The 22127-nt window shown below is 36.6% G+C and overlaps 1 pseudogene; it reads right to left on the bottom strand.

Moving 5' to 3' along the window:
- Positions 1-18235, bottom strand: part of LOC120862267 — a 37383-nt pseudogene extending 19148 nt beyond the window's left edge.
- Positions 18236-22127: the final 3892 nt, after the last annotated feature.

Below are 22127 nucleotides of genomic sequence, written 5' to 3'. Positions count from 1 at the left end.
GACAGAGGATGAGATGGTTTGATGGCATCACCAACTTGATGGACATGAGTTTGAGTAAGCTCCAGGAGTTGGTGATCGAGAGGGAAGCCTGGCGTGCTGCAGTCCATGGGGTTGCAGAGAGTCGGACATGACTAACTGACTGAACTGAACTGAAAAATACACACACAGAAAAGTTACTATGAAAGTAGAACTCTAATATTTTTAAAATAATAGCAAAAGCAGCAACATGGCACCCCACTCCAGTACTCTTGCCTGGCAAATCCCATGGACGGAGGAGCCTGGTGGGCTGCCATCCATGGAGTGGCAAAGAGTCGGGCACGACTGAGCGACTTCATTTTCACATTTCACTTTCATGCATTGGAGAAGGAAATAGCAACCCACTCCAGTGTTCTTGCCTGGAGAATCCCAGGGGCAGCGGAGCCTGGTGGGTCGCATAGAGTTGGACACGACTGAAGCGACTTAGCAGCAGCAGCAGCAAGCATGTGTTAACATCTTATTCTAATTTTGGTAATCCTCTTACAACATCAGTTCAGTCGCTCAGTCATGTCTGACTCTTTGTGACCCCATGAATTGCAGCACGCCAGGCCTCTCTGTCCATCACCAACTCCCGGAGTTCACTCAGACTCACGTCCATTGAGTTAGTGATGCCATCCAGCCATCTCATCCTCTGTCGTCCCCTTCTTCTCCTGCCCCCAATCCCTCCCAGCATCAGAGTCTTTTCCAATAAGTCAACTCTTCACATGAGGTGGCCAAAGTACTGGAGTTTCAACTTTAGCATCATTCCTTCCAAAGAAATCCCAGGGTTGATCTCCTTCAGAATGGACTGGTTGGATCTCCTTGCAGTCCAAGGGACTCTCAAGAGTCTTCTCCAACACCACAGTTCAAAAGCATTAATTCTTTGGTGCTCAGCCTTCTTCACAGTCCAAATCTCACATCCATACATGACCACTGGAAAAACCATAGCCTTGACTACATGGACCTTTGTTGGCAAAGTAATGTCTCTGCTTTTGAATATGCTATCTAGGTTGGTCATAACTTTTCTTCCAAGGAGTAAGTGTCTTTTAATTTCATGGCTTCAATCACCATCTGCAGTGATTTTGGAGCCCCAAAAAATAAAATCTGACACCGTTTCCACTGTTTCCCCATCTATTTCCCATGAAGTGATGGGACTGGTTGCTATGATCTTCATTTTCTGAATGTTGAGCTTTAAGCCAACTTTTTTACTCTCTTCTTTCGCTTTCATCAAGAGGCTTTTTAGTTCCTCTTCACTTTCTGCCATAAGGATGGTGTCATCTGCATATCTGAGGTTATTGATATTTCTCCTGGCAATCTTGATTCCAGCTTGTGTTACAACTTAAACTTACACAATGCTATATATCAATTATATCTCAATAAAGCTGAAAAAAAAGAAAAAAATCCTAGATATAGTAAAAATATATCAGTCCCAATGGATCTTGGTTATCTATAGTAGCTTTGAGTAGAGTTGCATGTTGGCAGTATCCATCTAAGCAATTTGTAGGATGCAGTCTTGAGCAAAGATTCAGTGTGTTCCAACATAACTGCCCATGTCTTTCCCATTCCAGACCTTAGGTATTGTGACTGTAATTTATAAAATACCAAAATGATAAAATTTTCTTTTTGAGATCCCCTAAAACCATTATCTCTTTCAAAATGTCCCAGTTGGACACCTGGCCTTTCAGAATGTAGCTTTTACTTTCTACTGCCTTAACAAGTAGTAATCATTATGTAACTATGTTACATTACAACAGACTGCAAATGTATGTGCAAAGTACACAAAAAAAGGTTATTAAAGGGAAGAACCATGTCTATTATTGCTTTTTAATTTCTTCTTATTGATTGTAATGTGGATATGAAAGTTAGAGTTGAAACAGCAATTCTAAATCAGCAACATACTGAGTAAGGGAGACCTTACAACAACCAGTTCAAAAAAGCCTGTCCACCGGAACAGTTGGGCACAGTTTCAGCCCTGAGGCTGCTGCCTCAACTTAACTTACCCAATTTAACTCTCAATTTTCTGAAAGAGAAATCAGTTTTTTTGTATTTTTTCAAAACCAGTGCTGATTTGGACTTTCTGTTACTTTTGGCTGATGCAAGAAAGTCTGTGCAGCAACAAAATTTATTATTTTAATTTGGCTTCCAGGTAGACCTGAAAAGAAGGAGAAAGTATTCTAATATTTCAGAAACAAGTAATACAATTGACCTGTATATTACATGTAGTATTATAAATTACCAGCATGTCTTAAGAACATATTAATGAAAAACACATATAGTATACTAACCAACACTTATAATGTCACTTGTTCAAAATTAGCAGGAAGATCGGGTTAAAGTTAGTCTCATGAGATATATTAAGCATAATGACTCGTAAATGGATTCACTCTGTGTCCTGAACTCTCTGCTTTAAGCCTGCTAAGTTGAGAGCTGAGCAGAGTAGAAAATTCAAGAATGTCATTCGGTGAAAGCATTTTCAATAACACTCAGTAATCTTTTCCCTGAATATATACCTGAACTATGCAGCTTTCCAATTTGAAATACTATCACTCCCTATAAAATTAAATATTGCTGGAAATGTAAGAATAAAAATATATCAATAAACTCAGAATCTTGATGTACTGATAATAGTAAAATAGAAGAAAACTGCTGTACTGCTAGAAATAGAAGAGGCTTCAAGTCACCTCGGCTGTAGTTGGTGAAATACTGATGTAACACTATGCTATTTGCCTAAGAGGGTGATATCACAGAAATGTACTCTTTTGGTCAGGACAATCCTGCATAGTAAATTTAGCTGGGGAGGAAGTAATACAAATCTGATTTACCTTTCCTTGATTTTCTGCCAACCTATAGATTCAGGGAAGTTTCCCAAATATTTATCTTGAAGAGCTCAGGGAAAGATATGCTAGAAATAATATGAAATAAGCTCTGTATTTGATATTTAGGGCAAATTTAGGTAACAAGTGGTAAGTTGTTATTCTAAATTTTGTTTAAATCGGTTTACCTTACTTTATTAAAATCATACTGGTAATATGCATCACTGTGAAGAGACCAATCTCTTTGCACAAACATTGTAAAAAAGGTACATTCTGAGGTCAATGAGTGGTAATAGCTCAAGTTCTTCTACCTTTTCAAATCATTATACATAGATAATATATTCCTAAGCACCTCTCTGATTTCTAAATATTTTAATCAATGCTGTAAATATCTTTTTAAGAACATTAGTACAGAGATAATTTTAATAATTAAAAAATTATGTTACCTAAGAGCAGATTTAACATTAATATCAAAATGCTTAGTTTGTATAATATAAAATTATGTTGGGCTAGTCTATGCTATGGTAGCAAATAACTTCCAAATGTCAGTGGCTTCACACAGAATATATATACTCACTCAAAATCTGCTGTGCATCTAGGGCTCAATTTAAGATAGTTGTTGTCTATGTGTAGACTCAGTGGTCCCCACAGTCTCAATCTTATGGCATCTTCTTATCACTTTTTTCCACAGTCACCCATGCAGAGACTGTATGGGCTGCAGAGTTGAGCACCAGACATTAGATGCATCCACCTGAAAGGTTGTTGCCACTTGAGCAACAACCTTAACATAGCAGGTGATACAAATACCTTGTATAATTGGAAGGAGGAAAACTACAAATATTAGTAAAATGTACTAATGTCCACCACACTTGATATTTTTAATATAGACACACAGAGAAATTGCTTTGTTCAGATGATCAGAAGCACAGGGATCATATTTTATGATACGAGTCAGTTCAGTTTAGTTGCTCAGTCATGTCTGACTCTTTGTGACCCCATGAACCACTGCACGCCAGGCCTCCCTGTCCATCACCAACTCTCAGAGTTTACCCAGACCCATGTCCATTGAGTCAGTGATGCCATCCAACCATCTAATCCTCTGTCATCCCCTTCTCCTCATGCCCTCAATCTTTCCAAGAATCAGGTCTTTTCAAATGAGTCAGCTCTTCGCATCAGGTGGCAAAAGTATTGGAATTTCAGCTTCAACATCAGTCCTTCCAATGAACACCCAGGACTAATTTCCTTTAGGATGACTGGTTGGATCTCCTTGCAGTCCGAGGGACTCTCAAGAGTCTTCTCCAACACGACAGTTCAAAAGCATCAATTCTTTGGCACTCAGCTTTCTTTCTAGTCCACCTCTCATATCCATACATGACTACTGGAGAAACCATAGCCTTGACTAGATGGACCTTTGTTGACAAAGTAATGTCTCTGCTTTTTAATATGCTGTTTAGGTTGGTCATAACTTTCCTTCCAAGGAGTAAGCGTCTTTTAATTTAATGGCTGCAGTCGCCATCTGCAATAGAGGCATGTGAATTATACAAACCAGCTGACATCACTGAATTTAAACAGTAACTCTACTGATAGAATGAATAGATGACCCCATTGTTTTCGTTTCCCTTGGTTTATCTAAAAATATTCATTGTTTGAGTGTTTATATTATATTAAATATTCCTGGTTCACGTAAAAAGTGTCAAAGATCTAAGGAAGTCAAGCCAAAAAGAATGCAAATAAGCACTGGAAGGACAAACCTGAAAAATAAATTTCTACGGAGGCCAGAAGTGGGCAGGAACAATCTAATAGCTGACAAGTATTGAGTGCTTGCTATTTGCCAAATAATTTAATCACCTTGCATGTGCTTTTAAATTTTAAATCAGAACACTCTGATGTATATATTAATATATTTATTTTACAAATGAGAAAATTGGTAAAATAACCCACCCAGGGTCATGTACCTGATCAGTGGTAGATAGCCAATAATCAACCCCATGGCCTGCAAGTAGTTTTTTCCATCTGCCACCTGCCTTGGGCCTCCCAGGTTGCTCAGTGGTTAAAGAATCAACCTGGAATGCAGGAGACACAAGGGGTATGGTATCGATTCCTGGGTAAGGAACATCCCTTGGAGAAGGGCATAGCAATCCACTCCAGTACTCTTGCCTGGAGAATCCCATGGATAAAGGAGACTAGCCCCTACAATCCATAGGGTTGCAGAATCAGACATGAATGAAGCAACTGAGCACTCAATCCACCTCCCTTACAGAGTTCATAATCATCAGTTGCAAATCAAGTTTTTATAGATGTTGTCAGTATTTTTATATCTCTTCTCTATAATTTCATGAGCTAGAAAATTTCCTTTATTCATACAATAAACATATTTTCACTTAATAAAGCATTTATCATTCTCACACATTTAGTTGCATTTTAATTTGATAGCATATGTAGATTCAGAAAATACATGGACTATGATGGTGCAGCCGTGCTCTGGTGCTATAAATTCCTAAGATGTCGTGAGTGAAAGATAGGAGGTGGTCACAAGCATCCACTCAATTTTGCTGCTGACGCTAGTGATGTACTTTCCCAATTCCTTTGTTGACCCATTTTTATTAGTCTTGATTCTAAATAGTAAGGATGTCTATAAAGGAGAGAAAGAGAAAGCTGTAGTTGGGGGAAGAAAAAGACATTGGGTTATTTATAGAATGTTTGGCTAATGTTATTTTAAAATTATTCTTGGGTAAAAAATTATTTTGCTTTCTCTAGTCAGCCTCAAAATACAGCTTAATATTTTCAGGAACTGAGTTTTGTTCTTCTGTGGTTCTTCCAAATATGAATAAACATTTGAAGTTAAATATAGATATCAATGTACATATTTCAACAAAAGAATAGAGACAAAGGATATATTAGTGCATACATCTTATTTTAGAGGTGTCATAATTAAAGCCTATAGAAATGTACCAACTTTCCCAAAATAACCTCATGACATAGTGAAGATCCATTATACACAGTATGTGACTGAAAATCTCTCAGTCGAATCTGACTCTTTGCAAACCCATGAGCTGTACAGTCCATTGAATTCTCCAGGCCAGAATACTGGAGTGGGTAACCTTTCCCTTCTCCAGGGGATCTTCCCAATCCACGGATTGAATCCAGGTCTCCTGCTTTACAGGCAGATTCTTTACCAGCTGAGCTACCAGGGGATATACAGTATAAATGCATGTAAAATTGACAAGAGTATCATCTAATGTGAACTGTGTGAGTTTATCTGGTTAGACTTCAAATTCACAATTATAATTTTTTAATATAAATTTATTTCCTTTATTTGGAGGTCAATTACTTTACAATATTGTATTGGTTTTGCCATACATCAACATGAATCCACCACGGGTGTGCACATGTTCCCCATCCTGAACTCCCCCATACCATCCCTCTGGGTCATCCCAGTGCACCTGCTCCGAGCATCCTGTATCATGCATTGAACCTGGACTCATGATTCATTTCACATTTGACATTATACATGTTTCAATGCCATGCTCCCAAATCATCCCACCCTCACCCTCTCCCACAGAGTCTAAAAGACTGTTCTATACATCTGTGTCTCTTTTGCTTTCTCACATACAGGGTTATCATTACCATCTTTATAAATTCCATAAATATGCATTAGTATACTGTGTTGGTGTTTTTCTTTCTGGCTTACTTCACTCTGTATAATAGGCTCCAGTTTCATCCACCTCATTAGAACTGATTCAAATGTATTCTTTTTACTGGCTGAGTAATACTCCATTGTGTATATGTACCACAGCTTTCTTATCCATTCATCTGCTGATGGACATCTAGGTTGCTTCCATGTCCTGGCTATCATAAACAGTGCTGCAGTGAACATTGGGGTACATGTGTCTCTTTCAATTCTGGTTTCCTTGGTGTGTATGCCCAGCAGTGGGATTGCTGGGTTGTATAGAAATTTTTAAAAACCATATTGTCTTATTTTGTTTCACAGAGTAATTTTTGTTTTGGAGACCAGTTAATCTCTGATTACAAATCTTCCAAAATCCTTCAGATAGAAGAGATCCTAACACAGTCATTCATAAAGATTCTCCCCAGCCACTAAATTTTGGGTTTCTGTCTTAAAATTGCCCACATGTTAATAGGGTAACAGGAAGCAGCTCAAAGCCATTGGTAACTGATTTTTTCACATTCTTTACTGTATTGATGCTCTTCCTCACAGCTCCTTCTAGATGATGTCTAATGTATCCATCTGCAGGTTGGACACAAGAACCTTTCGGGAAGGTACTGAACTAGTGTAAATGTCACCAAATGCTGATGGTCCATGTAGCTACCACCCCATTCAACCTTCAACTTGCTCTAAACCCACAGGGTTTCTCCTTTCTCTAGGGTTCGAAAATATTTCTCTACTTTTGAAAGCAATGCATTCATTGTTGTTGTTTAGTCATTCGGTCATGTAATTCAGCATCAGACTCTTTTGTGACCCATGGACTGTAACTTGCCAGACTCCACTGTCCATGGGATTTTTTTCAGGCAAGAATACTGGAGTGGGTTGCCATTTCCTTCTCCAGGGGATCTTCCAGACCCATGGATAGAACTCACATCTCCTGCATTGCAAGTGGATTCTTTACCACTGAGCCACAAGGGAAATGCAATGTATTCATTGCTTCTAGACATTTCAGGCCTCTGGGGGGGGGGGGGAGGCAGACATGACAGCAGTCAGCTGGTTCCTGACAACACTAACAGTTGCACCAAGATGTTTCCTTACTAATGTGGAAAAGTCCGCAGGCTGCCATTAAGACAGACCAGTCCAAGAACGTGTAGAAGCAGAACAAAAGCAGCTCACTCTGTAATCATGTCTAAACTCAGAAACAAGAACACTGTGAAAACTGTGAAAGTAACCAAACATCCTTCTATTTTGGCTCCTGTGCTGAAAAACTCCTTTCCCAATTACATTAGCCTCAATTCATGTCACCTGTCTCCTAGGTGAAACTTTTTAGGTAATTAGTCATGAAATTACCCCAACTTTCTGATATCAGAGGAAATGCTTGCTTTTTCAAACCTTACTCAAAACCACTGAGTGCAAACCCAAACCCTACAGAATCAGTGGTCCCCAACCTTTTTTGGTACCAGGACCAATTTCATGGTATACATGGTTTCCATCGATGGGTGGTGGGGCTTGGGGATTGCAGTTTAGGAGATAATGCAAGTTATGGGAAGCAGCAGATGAAGCTCTGCTTACCTGCCCCTCACCTCTTGCTCTGTAACCAGGTTTCTAACAGGCTGTGGCCATACCCAAGGGCTTGGGGACCCTTGTATAGAATATCACCCTTTAATTGAGATGGTTCATGGTCCCCTGCGATGCATGAATGGCTTCTTGGAACTTTTAATCTACAGGTGGGTCCCTGGTGGTCTTTATATATGAAACATGAATACCTCTGAACTTTTTTTCCTCTCATTTCCTATTCTCTAATTATTTTATATCTAATTAAAAAAATAGCCAAACTCAAACACATTCCAAAATAACTAAAGCACACAAACACTAATGATTTTATTTATGTTGTCAAATTTATTTTTTTTTAATTTGCTTATGACATACTCAGTATTATCTTTTTCTATATTTGACAGATCTATGGTACCATCCTTATTTTCATTTTTTTTTTCTAATTGTCTTTGTGAATCTCTTAGAGTTTATTAACAACCATTTTAAAGAACTAAGTTTTGTCTTTAATATATTGTTTTGAATGACTGCCTTTATTTTATCCATCTTTGTTTTTATCTTCATTGTGACTTTTCTTTTTGGTTTTTATCTGCCATACTATTACAGAATCTTGGATCATTAATTTTAAGCCACTCTGTCGCCTCTGGTAGGCTGAGTAGTGACCCCCAAGACATCCATCCAAGTCCTGCTTCCTGGGCCTTGGGAATGTTACCTTTTACATGGCAAATGGCACTCTATACTTGTGCTAGGGTTAATGATTTAAGATGGGAAGAAGAGCCTAGATTATCCAGATGGGTTCAGTGATGTAATCACAAGCATCCTTGTGAGAGAGAGGCAGGTGGGGGCGGTACTAGAGAGACAGAAGGCAAATGGAGGCCACGTGAAATGTTGCACTTCTGTCTTTAAAGATGGAAGAATAGCCAGGAACCCTGCAGCCAGGGGTACAAATAATACAACTCCAGGAACTGTAAAAACCAAGGAAATGAATTTTTCCCCAAAGCCTCCAGAGAAATCACAGCCCTGCCCACATTGTGAGTTCTGGACAGTGAAGTGAAACTGGTTTTGGATTTCTGACTTCCTAAACTGTAAGAGAGTAACTGTGTGTTAAGTTATTAAATTTGTGTTAATTTGTTAGAGTAGTTGTAGGAAACTAATGCACTCATCTCATATTAGTCTAGAAAGTTCTGTTTCCTTCTATAGAATGAGTTATCTGCAGAGACAATTTTTCACTCATTGTGCCCTCATTTTCATTTAGTTCCATTTTTTTAATTTGCTTTGTGATTTTTCTTATGATTCTTACTTAAAATTATGTGGTGTGCTTTTTAAACACTTATGGATTTTCTAGACATCTTTTATCTACTGATTAATTTAACACTGCTGTGGTCAGAGAACATCTTCTATATGACTTTGCTCCCATCTTTCAGTATGGTTTGAAATTTATTGAGATTTACTTAATGGTCCAGCAGATGGTCTCTTTTGATAAAAGTTATTTGTATACTTAAACTGGATATGTTTTCTGTTACTATTAGGTGTAGTGTCCTAAATGCAGTTGATTCAAATTGGTTAACTGTGTTTTGCAAATATTCTATATCCTTAGAGATTATTTACTCACTGAATAAATTATTGAAAGAAAAATGTTAGAGTAACTATTGTTATGGATTTATCCCTCCTTAAATCCATTTTTATTTTGAAATTGAATTAATTGTATAAATACTTAGTTTTTAGTAACTTCGTAAACAACTTGACCAGGTTATTCATTCCAAAATGACCTTATTTATCTCTGTATTTCTCATGGTCTTGAAGTGTACTTTAAGATTCTTTTAAAAAAAAATGCAGAAGTTTTCTTACAATTACTGTTTGCTTGATATCCGTTTTTGTTTTCAATCTTGAGTGTCAAAATGTCCTTTAATCATTTTTATCTCTAATTAATAGTATAATTTAAAAATATAGAAGTAATTTATTAATAAAAAATTTTTGAGTTGATAACTATTTCTCTGTATTGTGAAATTTTAACCCTAGAATACACTGACTTTATCAGAGAGCATGAAGGTGCTTCACAGAGAGTCAAAGTATTAAAGAAATTGGTGTATGTTTTTATGACATTGCCTACATAGAGCTTTTGTTAAAGAGGTTTTAAAACATTGCTCAGGTAAGTTTTTCCTAAACAAAGTTAATGTAAGAGCATTATTAATCTTGAGTGTACTGTGGGAACATAAGTATGAGTCCAACATTGATTTGAAAATTGTTCGAAATTCATATGCACTTTTGTATTAAAAAGGAAAATGCGATTTAATTCCTTAAAACAAGTACAGTCTGCTTTTCAACAATGCATAACTCCACAAAGAAAAAGGTAAATATAAAATGCAACTGACAATACATGAGTGACACCATAATTCAGAAATAGCATTGATTCGTATATATTTTTTCTCAGCACATTCAAGCATTTTACTACAAAGAACCTGTAGCTGAAAGTAAGTTTCCCTCAGATAGCTAAAGGCAGTAAAATCCCACTGAAATAGAAATGTGGCATGATGTCATACCCACAGATCTCCGTGGGTTAGTTTAACTTTACATTCTCCTTTGGAAGTGTTGTTCATTTCACCATTTGTGTGTGTGAAAGTACTGTCCTTTCTGGGGAAGTTTTTCTGCTCTTGTTTTTCTCAGCTCCAATCCTGTTTCATCATCCTAACTATCAAACAAACTTCACAGTCTATTTTTGAAGATAAATTCTATATTTACTAGGATATTCTTCATTTACTAGAAATGTTATTACATTATTATTTTGATTTATGATTTTGCTATTGCTCCTGATACAAAGTTTCATAGATTTCAAACTTTGACCCTCTAATCTATTGGTATTTCCTCACCAAGACTTTTCCAAAAGCACTTAAATAATATTAGAGCAGAAACTCCTATACTCCTTTACTGAATTAAAAAACTCAGACCATTTGACTTTCTCACATAATCACAGATATATCATTAAAATTCAGTATATCTTTAACTCACTTGAAGGAGGTGTACTTTATATATACATGAATGCCTAACCTGATTTTTCATCAACATCAAAAAGTGAAACTGAAAGTATATTGATTTCACATAAACCCACTGAAATGCACTAACCTGCAGCATTTTAAATAAGTTATCTTAACACTATGACAAAAAGCTATTTAGGAACCATAACATTAAAATCTCTGGAAATGTGATTGCTTGTTTACTTTTGACATCTGTTGTAAATAACTGAAGTGTCATTAAGTAATCATCAAGGAATTCTTCTACAAATTTAAATTGTTTGTGCATTTTAAGTTGTTAAGAATTTCAGACCATGCTAATCTGTGAGAAGATAGTTAAAAGACAATATATTAACAGTCACCTAGTCAACAAAGCCTTTAATGTCCTTAAAATTCTTATAGTTGTTTAAAAATAAAACCAAGTGGTAATAAGTAGAAGTTAATATCGAATTCATAAGTAATGAAAGCAAAGAGAAAAGGTAACATAATTGCTTCTCAGCAAAGCTTTAAAAATGAATAAAGCAAAACAATAGCAGAGAAAATACTATACCATAGAAAATAATTTGCTATTTTGAGATCCATTTCAAGTTCATAATAGATTTTGCTTCTCTGCTTTAGCAGTAAGATATTTATTTCATGCCCAATTTACATCAAAGCCAACCACAGAATCCCTTATAGATGTGAGATGAAGTTGCTTTTCACTTTTTGAGCTACACCAGTCTGACATTAGGTAAACCTAAAGGATCCTAATGCCATGTTGAGAGAAAATGTGGTCTGGAACTTTTCTAGTGTCCTACTGAAGGAAATACTATTACTATACTAACAGACATAGACACAATCTATTCAACTATTAAAGATCCATTTTAGTTAACTCTAAGTATTTAGGTTGGACCCTCATATATGTGTGTATCATGAATTCTATCAGATGAAAAGAGCTCTGGTACATGTCAAATAAGCTGGCAAATCTGAGCAAGCATTTTCTCTCTTATTGAGGTACTGACAATACACATGAGTCTGAAGAAGAAAAACCCGCCCATCAGTGAATCAATGAACCAGGAAAACATGCAACCTGTGTAGTACCATTGTAACAGGAAGAGTCTTGCAATGGCTAGCTGTTCTAATGAGGGTGTGAATTCTCATTTAACATGAGGGCCTTGGTGTTGATTAGGTAGGAAATGCACAGATGTATTTAGTGGTTAAGAAACAGTCTCTTGGTCTTCATCAGCTAGACTAGGAAGTCTTTCTATATTTCTAGGTATCTACAATAGTAGCAGGTTGTTTCCTGGCCCCCCTCCCAGTTATGGTTTACTTTTCATCAAATTAATCTAGAATACACTTATGATGCTATGGGTCTCAACAATAGAAATAGGCTGTAGGAATGTGGAAAATATTAAACTATCGTGACCTCTACATTTTGTTTATAATGTGCCTTTTTGAAGAGTTTTAACTGATGTCTATAATACTTATTAAATATTTATATTCAATGTTCAATTATTAAAATATATTTTTCAATATTGGTTATAATTTTCAAAATAAATTTAGTCATATTGTATATACACAAAATGCTACCTACCTTTATATAGTGAAGTTATATAGCTGTGTATTATCTATAGCCAATGATAAGCTGAAGTTACCCTTGAAGGTCAAGGGCAGATTTCTCTTACGTAAATGTGATGTGTTCAAATGTTGAGCAGGTATTACAACATAGTCGGACACGATTGAGCAACTGAACTGAACTGTGAACCTCACTGGACATCTCTCAAAGGTGGATCTTAAAACTTAGATCCATTAAAATTTTTCCAGTCTCTCTTTATCCCCATTAGAATGATCACAGCAACACATTGTCATACCATATTATTAATATAATAAAGGGACAATGAGAATCACTATCCTCACTATCCACTGACCTATGCCCTAGCTGTGAGCACTTTGGGCCATATTTTAGTTCTATAAAATTGCAGGATAGTTGCAGGATATAAAATAAACACTCAGAAATCCCTTGCATTCCTGTACACTAATAATGAGAAAGTAGAAAAAGAAATTAAGGAAACAATTCCATTCACCATTGCAACGAAAAGAATAAAATACTTGGGAATATACCTACCTAAAGAAACTAAAGACCTATATATTGAAAACTATAAAACACTGATGAAAGAAATCAAAGAAGACACTAATAGATGGGAAAATATACCATGTTCATGGATTGGAAGAATCAATATAGTGAAAATGACTATACTACCCAAAGCAATCTACAGATTCAATGCAATCCCTATCAAGATACCAGTGGTATTTTTCACAGAACTAGAACAAATAATTTCAAGATTTGTATGGAAATACAAAAACCTCGAATAGCCAAAGTAATCTTGAGAAAGAAGAATGGAACTGGAGGAATCAACTTGCCTGACTTCAGGCTCTACTACAAAGCCACAGTCATTAAGACAGTATGGTACTGGCACAAAGACAGAAATATAGACCAATGGAACAAAATAGAAAGCCCAGAGATAAATCCACACACATATGGACACCTTATCTTTGACAAAGGAGGCAAGAATATACAATGGAGTAAAGACAATCTCTTTAACAAGCGGTGCTGGGAAAACTGGTCAACCACTTGTAAAAGAATGAAACTAGATCACTTTCTAACACCACACACAAAAATAACCTCAAAATGGATTAAAGATCTAAATGTAAGACGAGAAACTATAAAACTCCTAGAGGAGAACATAGGCAAAACACTCTCCGACATAAATCACAGCAGGATCCTCTATGATCCACCTCCCAGAATACTGGAAATAAAAGCAAAAATAAACAAATGGGATCTAATTAAAATTAAAAGCTTCTGCACAACAAAGAAAACTATAAGTAAGGTGAAAAGACAGCCTTCTGAATGGGAGAAAACAATAGCAAATGAAGCAACTGACAAACAACTAATCTCAAAAATATACAAGCAACTTATGCAGCTCAACTCCAGAAAAATAAACGACCCAATCAAAAAATGGGCCAAAGAACTAAATAGGCATTTCTCCAAAGAAGACATACGGATGGCTTACAAACACATGAAAAGATGCTCAACATCACTCATTATCAGAGAAATGCAAATCAAGACCACAATGAGGTACCATTTCACACCAGTCAGAATGGCTGCGATCCAAAAGTCTGCAAGCAATAAATGCTGGAGAGGATGTGGAGAAAAGGGAACCCTCTGACACTGTTGGTGGGAATGCAAAATAGTACAGCCACTATGGAAAACAGTGTGGAAATTCCTTAAAAAATTGCAAATAGAGCTGCCTTATGACCCAGCAATCCCACTGCTGGGCATACACACCAAGAAAACGAGAATTGAAAGAGACACATGTACCCCAATGTTCATCGCAGCACTGTTTATAATAGCCAGGACATGGAAACAACCTAGATGTCCATCAGCAGATGAATGGATAAGAAAGCTGTGGTACATATACACAATGGAGTACTACTCAGCCATTAAAAAGAATACATTTGAATCAGTTCTAATGAGATGGATGAAACTAGAGCCAATTATACAGAGTGAAGTAAGCCAGAAAGAAAAACACCAATACAGTATACTGACACATATATACGGAATTTAGAAAGAGGGTAATGATGACCCTTTATGCAAGACAGCAAAAGAGACACAAATGTATAGAATGGACTTTTGGACACTGAGGGAGAGGGTGGGATGATTTGGGAGAATGGCTTTGAAACATGTATACTATCATGTAAGAAACGAAGTGCCAGTCTATGATTGATATAGGATACAGGATGCTTGGGGCTGGTGAATGGGGATGATCCAGAGAGATGATATGGGGTGGAAGATGGGAGGGGGATTCAGGATTGGGAGGTTGTATACACCCATGGTGGATTCATGTCAATGTATGGCAAAACCAATAAAATAAAGTAAAAAAAAAAAAAAAAGAAAGAAAAGAAAAACCAGGAAAAAAAATTAAAAAAAAATTTACTGCCTTCTTTAAATCATAATTCTTTTAAATATACACATAGAAAAGTTGGCTAAAATTTACCCTACCCTCCACCTTTTCTAAAAATCTTCAAATACATTAATAGTTTTCATTTTCTCACAGGTCCCACTTCATCTTCAAATAATATAACTAAAGCCCTACTTTTATATATACTACAGATTCCAGTTCTCATTTTATAATGAGTCCTCATTCCCTTTCACCTTCCAGACCCTCATAGCTGTAATTATATTTTTACTTTGTCAAAATTATAACCACTATAGGACATTCCAAGATGTTCTCTAAATTATATATAAAAATTGGTTGTAAAAAGTGGATAATTGGTGATGTTTCCCTGTAGTACCATGATATTTAAATATGACTTACTTCATAGACAAATATTGTTAGGATTTTTTTGTCTTTCCTATTGATCAGTGTCATTATCTCTGCTATTTTCACTGCAGAAAGTTCCCAGAATGAATTTTGAATTATCTATAATAGTTTTTTTTGTTTTTTTTTTTTTGTTGTTGTTTGTTTTTTTGTTTTAAGGGATTCCCTGATAGCTCAGTTCCACTCCAGTGTTCTTGGGCTTCCTTTGTGGCTCAGTTGGTAAAAAATCTGCCTGCAATGTGGGAGACCTGGGTTCAATCCTTGGGTTGGAAAGATCCCCTGGAGAAGAGAAAGGCTACCCCCTTGAGTATTCTGGCCTGGAGAATCCCATCATACAGGAGTTGAGTTGTAGAATGTGTAGCTACCTGAAGAAACCAAATGCTTTATTTTTAGTCGTCTTGTATAAAGGCAACTAATAGCAAAACATGGACCTAAAAAATGACACTTGTGAAACAAAAGGAAGACGGTCCAGAAGGTCACATGAAAGACTAAGTGTAACAAACAAAATGCCTTTAACAGGTATAGTTGTAGTCATTAAATTTGACTATGATGAGTAGTAAAACAAAATTAACACCCATCTTATTAGCAGCTGGCATTAATAACTTGAGTGTTCAAGGCAATGAACTTTTAAGAACCTACTGTGCATCATCTATTTACATAAGGTTTTTCTAGTGAGCAACCAAAGAGAAACTGGGTCTGTGAAGGAAGAATCACATCTTATAAAAGATAGAATTGTGTGTGAATAAAGTCTCCTTTTCCCTTTCTCTGTCATGATGTCACAGTCCTCTTTCCCCTACTGGCCAAAAAGAAACTTTAAAATAAATTAGTTTGGCAAATTAGGGCATATCAGGATAGTGTATGTTTCTTTCACATAAGAGTCCAAGGCCTGTGTGTAAGTGGAAAGGTTAATTTGGAGGGGGGAGGGATTATTTAAGGACCATAAATGGTGTCTTTATCTGTCATTTCTTAAGGTCTCATTTTCATCTGTATCCTAAAGGCCAATGGTAAAAGAATGTGGGAGACACATTTGCTTCCTTAAAATTTCAGCCTGGACTTTTGCAAATATCACATGGCAAGATCTAATCGCATGGCCACAGTGACCACGAGGGTAGCTGGGAATGGGGATTAGCTTTGGCTCAGGAACATCTAGTGTGAACAGTCAGGAGGATCTGCCAGAGAAACTTGCTGTGCTGTGTCCATGTACTCTTAGTAGCTGAGGGAGAGTGAAAATAAACTCCTTTAGACAATAAGTTGGAAAGATCCACTGGAGAAGGGATAGGTTACCACTCCAGTATTCTTAGATTTCCCTTGTGGCTCAGCTGGTAAAGAATCCTCCTGTAAGGCAGAAGACCTAGGTTCTGTCCCTGGGTAGGGAAGATCCCCTGGAGAAGGGAATGGCTACCCATTCCAGTATTCTGGCCTGGAGAATTCCATGGGCTTTTTAGTCCGTGGAGTCTCAAAGAGTCGGACATGACTGAGCGACTTTCAGACAACATATACTCACACTGTTATTTTTGTTTTATTGTATTTGGTTCTCAGAAAACAGTTTTATTTTAAATTCTGAGTATGCAGCTTTGTTTTCCACAGCATGTGTTGTATGATTCTCAGTGTACATAAAGTTTTAAAAATATCATAGTGAAAGTCTGTCTTGTATTTTCATTAGATACGCTCTGTGCAAATGCAAGAATAATTCTTTCAAGAACATCCTATTACAGAAACAGATTTTTAATCTAGGGTTTTTACTCATAACACACTTTGTAGAAAGTTATTAACATGAAATGAATTTCAGTAAATGTATTTGTATGGAAACAGATGCATGTATACAATTCTCTATAGTCCTCCTTATGTTAACAGATACATAGATTATTTGAAGATATAAGTGGCAATTGTTAATAGAATGATTCCCCCAAATAAATGTTTCCAACAAGTTCCAGGTAGAAGTAATATAAAGAATGTGTTCTCTGAAAAAGATAGGGAATATGAGTTTTCTATCATCCAGTCATAAGAGAGCTTAAAACTGTATTCAGCTTCGGATTTGGGTTGATGCTCCATCAGACTAATAGTTAGGTGGACAATAACCTCCTGAAAAATTACCTTACCCACCTCTGCCAGGAATCTGATAATGTTATTAATTTCTCAATTTGCTTCATTGTTCTAAAAAAAAAAAGTCTATATAGTTAAAGCTTTTGCAAGCCATGGTACTGGCTTTGGTCTAATTCTAGTTTTGCAGTGTGTTCAATGCAAAAATGTAATCCTCTATATGGTATTTTAAAATGTGAATTCTTTTATCTTTGATCTGAAGGTCTATAACAAAATGTTCCCTGGCTTCAGGCTTTGCTGTGATTTAAAGCTGTGCTTTGTACACAATTCCCCTGAGTAGATGTAACCTAAGGGTTACCATGGACTGCCGGGGCCTTTTGTTTCTCAGCAAGGAGTGTAAAGGAGCTAGGCCTCTCAGTCTCTAAACAAAGAAATATGGGAAGAATGTGCTAATTAGCGGTGAGAATTGAAGTGCTTAGATGATGTTCTAGGGAAAGAGGCTAAAAAAGTCATGCTAAGTACATACAACTAAAAATTATGTCTGAACAGAAACTTGAGACACACCAAATTTAGTCAATTTATATCAAGTAAAGAATAAAGTGTGCAGATAAAGACATATATGATATGAAAGAACAAGAGCGCGCACCTCACAAGCCTGAATATAAGCAGCAGTAAATGCTGGCTCTCTAACAATGGTCCATCCACAACTAGACAAGCCACGAATCCACACCACTGCCCTGCCAAGTGAGCAGGAATTTCTCTTACCACCAAGGTGCCACCCATTCCGGTCACTGCTGGTGAGTCTCCTGAACATCCTCCTGTCTTGTAATCCGCCTAAGTACTGTTGATTAATACTCGAAAAAGTGCTGTGACAGGTAAACTACCAGACCTTATATTCCTGATATCTGTATTTATTATCTTTGGAGGGGTCTTCTCTGATTTTACATCCCTTTTGTAATCAAAATATTAGAAAGAAAGACCTGGGTAAAATAAACAGATGTTTATTCGGGGTCTGTCAGGGCTGTAACCTAGAGACACAAATTCCAGAAACACTTGAATGGTGCTCCCCTGGACTAAAAAATGGAAGAGGCTTATAAAGGCAAAACCTGTAAGGCTGCAGTTAGTTATATAAGTTGTTTGTCAAGAATTATTATTGGAGCTACGTGTGCATGTGTGTCACTTCAGTTGTATCCAACTCTTTGCGACCCTATAGGCTGTAGCCCACCAGGCTCCTCTGTCCATGGGATTCTCCAGGCAAGAATACTGGGGTAGGTTGCCATGCCCTCCTCCAAGGGATCTTCCAGACCCAGGAATCGAATGCACATCTCTCATATCTTTGGCATTGCCAGGCAGGTTCTTCACCACTAGTGCCAACTGGAAGGCCATAGTTGGAACTGGCAACAAGTAAAGGACCTTGTTACCTAGGATTGGCTGGGGTCTGAAATGCTTGCCTAGTATTAAGAGGAACAGTGACAGACTTTATTTTCCTCTGATTTTGGGCTCCAAAATCACTGCAGATGGTGACTGCAGACATGAAATCAGAAGATGTTTGCTCCTTGGAAGAAAAGCTATGACCAACCTAGACAGCATATTCAAAAGCAGAGAGATTACTTTGCTGACAAAGTTCCGTCTACTAAAAGCTATGGTTTTTCCAGTAGTCATGTATGGATGTGAGAGTTGGACTATAAAGAAAGCTGCATGTCAAAGAATTGATGCTTTTGAGCTGTAGTGTTGGGGAAGACTCTTAAGAGTCCCTTGGGCTGCCAAGAGGTCAAACCACTCGATCCTAAAGAAAGTCAGTCCTGAAGATTCATTGGAAGGACTGATGCTAACTCAATACTTTGGCCAGCTGATGCAAAGAACTGACTCATTGGAAAAAGACCCTAATGCTGAGAGAGATTTAAGGCAGGAGGAGAAGAGGACGACAGAGGATATGTTTGGATGGCATTACTGACTCAACAGACATGAATTTAAGTAAGCTCCAGGAGTTGGTGAAGGACAGGGAAGCCTGTCGTGCTGCAGTCCATGGGGTAGCAGAGAGCCAGACATGACTAAGTGACTGAACTGAACCAACTAAGGGGGACGTTGAGAACATAAATTTGCAGCTGGTGGCTGTTTTTCCAAATATGCCTGGTGGTGTTCTTGGGTTTGCTATAGTTCAGAGAGAGTTCAAGTTCTCAGTGGTGCAGGAATGTGTCTGAGACCAGATTCTTATTGGTTGCCTGACCAAACTACAATCACTGCACTATAATTTAAATTTGTCATCATCTCTCACACTTGCATCCCTATATCATTCTAAAATATGTTTCATGTCACACAAATATTTTCTCGTTTACACCTAAATAATTTCAATATGTACTCTGAAATCTATGGAACATCTGTTCCTTAGAAAATAGACTCGAATTCCTAACTTGTTTCTTCTCATTGCTGTAACTTAGACTCATTGTGCTGCTTCCTTTGCTACCCTCTCTGGATGGTGGGGACTGAGCCCAGCTTTATGCCCTGTTGCTTTTAAACTTCTCCCCAGCCCCTCCCTGCCCATCCTTAAATAGCTGGGCCCCATTGAGGGTAAGGCCACTCAGCTACAGTCATCTCTTCTCTTTATTTTCAAGTAAACTTCAATTTTGTTGATTTTGGAACTTATATCTTCCATGCTTTTTGCAGATTTGCCATCAACTTTTCTGATATTCCATCCAGAATATCAAAGAACACCCAGCCTCAGTTACTTGATACAGTTGCATTCACTTTTTGTCCCTAGTTGGCCAGCCTCAATGATCTTTCTCCTTTTTAATAATGAAGTTGTAGGTTTTTTAAATGTTATGTTCAAACTTATAGTTCCATGTCTTTTCTCCTTCAGTTACCCCTACTACCTTTCTGTCTTAACTTTGAGAACTCCAATTTTGTGACCCCCTAAGTTTTCTGTTTCTGTTTTGCTATTGTTGCCAAAAATTCTATTTATGTATGTCTTAGATTTCCAGTTTAGGTACAGTCTTAAAAGAACCTAAATCCTCATTTCACATTACCCTTCTCTTAAGGTCACCTGGCAAAACTCCAGTCATGGGAACTCCAAATGTATTTTGTTACAAAATTTTAAACATATTGCTAGTTTGAATTCAGAGGATTCATCCTCAGTTGTGCCCTCCATCTTGTGAGATAATCATCTATTTCATTCAGATTCTTCACAATAGCTATTTAAATTGTTTTCCAATTTCTTTAAGCATTGAACCCTACAAATTTTCCTCTAGCAACAGAAAAACTCAAATCTCTTTACAGAGAAAATAGTATCTAAGTTCCTGCCATTAAACCTACAAATATATTTGTATTACCATTCACTATTTTTATGTTTCCTCCTAATTCTCTTTACAGTCACTGATTATCTATATTCTGGAGGTCTTTCTCTTGCATACCACCACCCTTCTAACTCTTAAATGAAAGTTTTAACATCTCAGCATATCTTGCATGTTAAACAATCACACCCTACCTTCTTCTCCTTAAAACAATGTACACAGTTATTGTATTCTCACCCCCAGATTGGTCTCCACAATTACAGCCTCATTTTTCTTTTGAAACAGCCAAACATATTCCAGTATTTACCTGTTTCATTTCTTTAACATTTGTCTACCCCTCCCTTAATAGCAATCTTTACTTCCAGCAACCCAGTGGAATGACTTTGACAGCGATTAACATTGATGATTTATTGATAGATCATGGCAATTTCATTCAATCAACAGATATATCATCAAAATAGCAAAACAATAGTGATTTTACTATGTAGTAGTTCTTAGGAAACATAATTGCCAGAGTTGAAATAATGTGCCTTTCTTTATAGAACTATAGACAATTTTATTTTTAAAGAAATACAGGTGTTTTAGAAATTCAAAAGTATTGAGTGAGACATTAACACTACCATCATAGTTAAAAAATGAAATGAATTTCTTTTATAAGCTTTATAATCTAGGTTCGTTAAATATAGATTGTGAGCTTGCCATTTTCCCAGCTCCATATGGAACATTTTATTTTATTTTTTTTAACTGTAAATAATCACATTTTATTTCTTCTCTCCAGGTGCAATTGCTTTGTTTTTTTCTTGACTTATTATGGAACATTTTAGACTAGAGTTCAGAAAATGGTGATTCAAAAATTATTTAGACCAACACTACTTTTTGTCATCAAAAAAAAAAAAAAAAAAAAGAACACACAATCTGTATACTGTTGAAGGCATTTTAAAATAGATTGGATACTTTTCTTTCTTTGCTAAATCATTAATTTTCATTGCAAAGTAAAATATTTTTTGAATTTTTATCTTTAATATGTATGCTTTTTCCTTTACTGAATATTTGCTGCCTGAAATAATATGATGTACATCCAGAATAATGTTATTCAAAGTGCTGATACATCCTGTCAGTAAGTACGTTGTTTAAATGACTACAGTTTGATAAGCAACTGTGTGCAACGTGAGAGTGCTAGTCTCTCCATGTAAAGGTCAGGAAGTAAGTTGGAAGAAACTGAATAGTTGTGATTCTCTTAAGATTGTCTTCTAACTTAGCAATAAGTGTGAAAACTTTGCATCACATAAAACTTTTAAAATGAGAATTTTGTTACCATAGATAAAACACTCCAGAGTCTATGAGAAATCAACACATATATTAACATTCATTTTACAGAATTTTTAAAT

The sequence above is a fragment of the Oryx dammah genome, unplaced genomic scaffold (assembly GCF_014754425.2).
Source record: "Oryx dammah isolate SB20612 unplaced genomic scaffold, SCBI_Odam_1.1 HiC_scaffold_3, whole genome shotgun sequence".
NCBI lineage: Eukaryota > Metazoa > Chordata > Mammalia > Artiodactyla > Bovidae > Oryx > Oryx dammah.
Note: the sequence above shows the minus strand (reverse complement) of the source record. Positions and strands in the feature narration are given on the sequence as shown.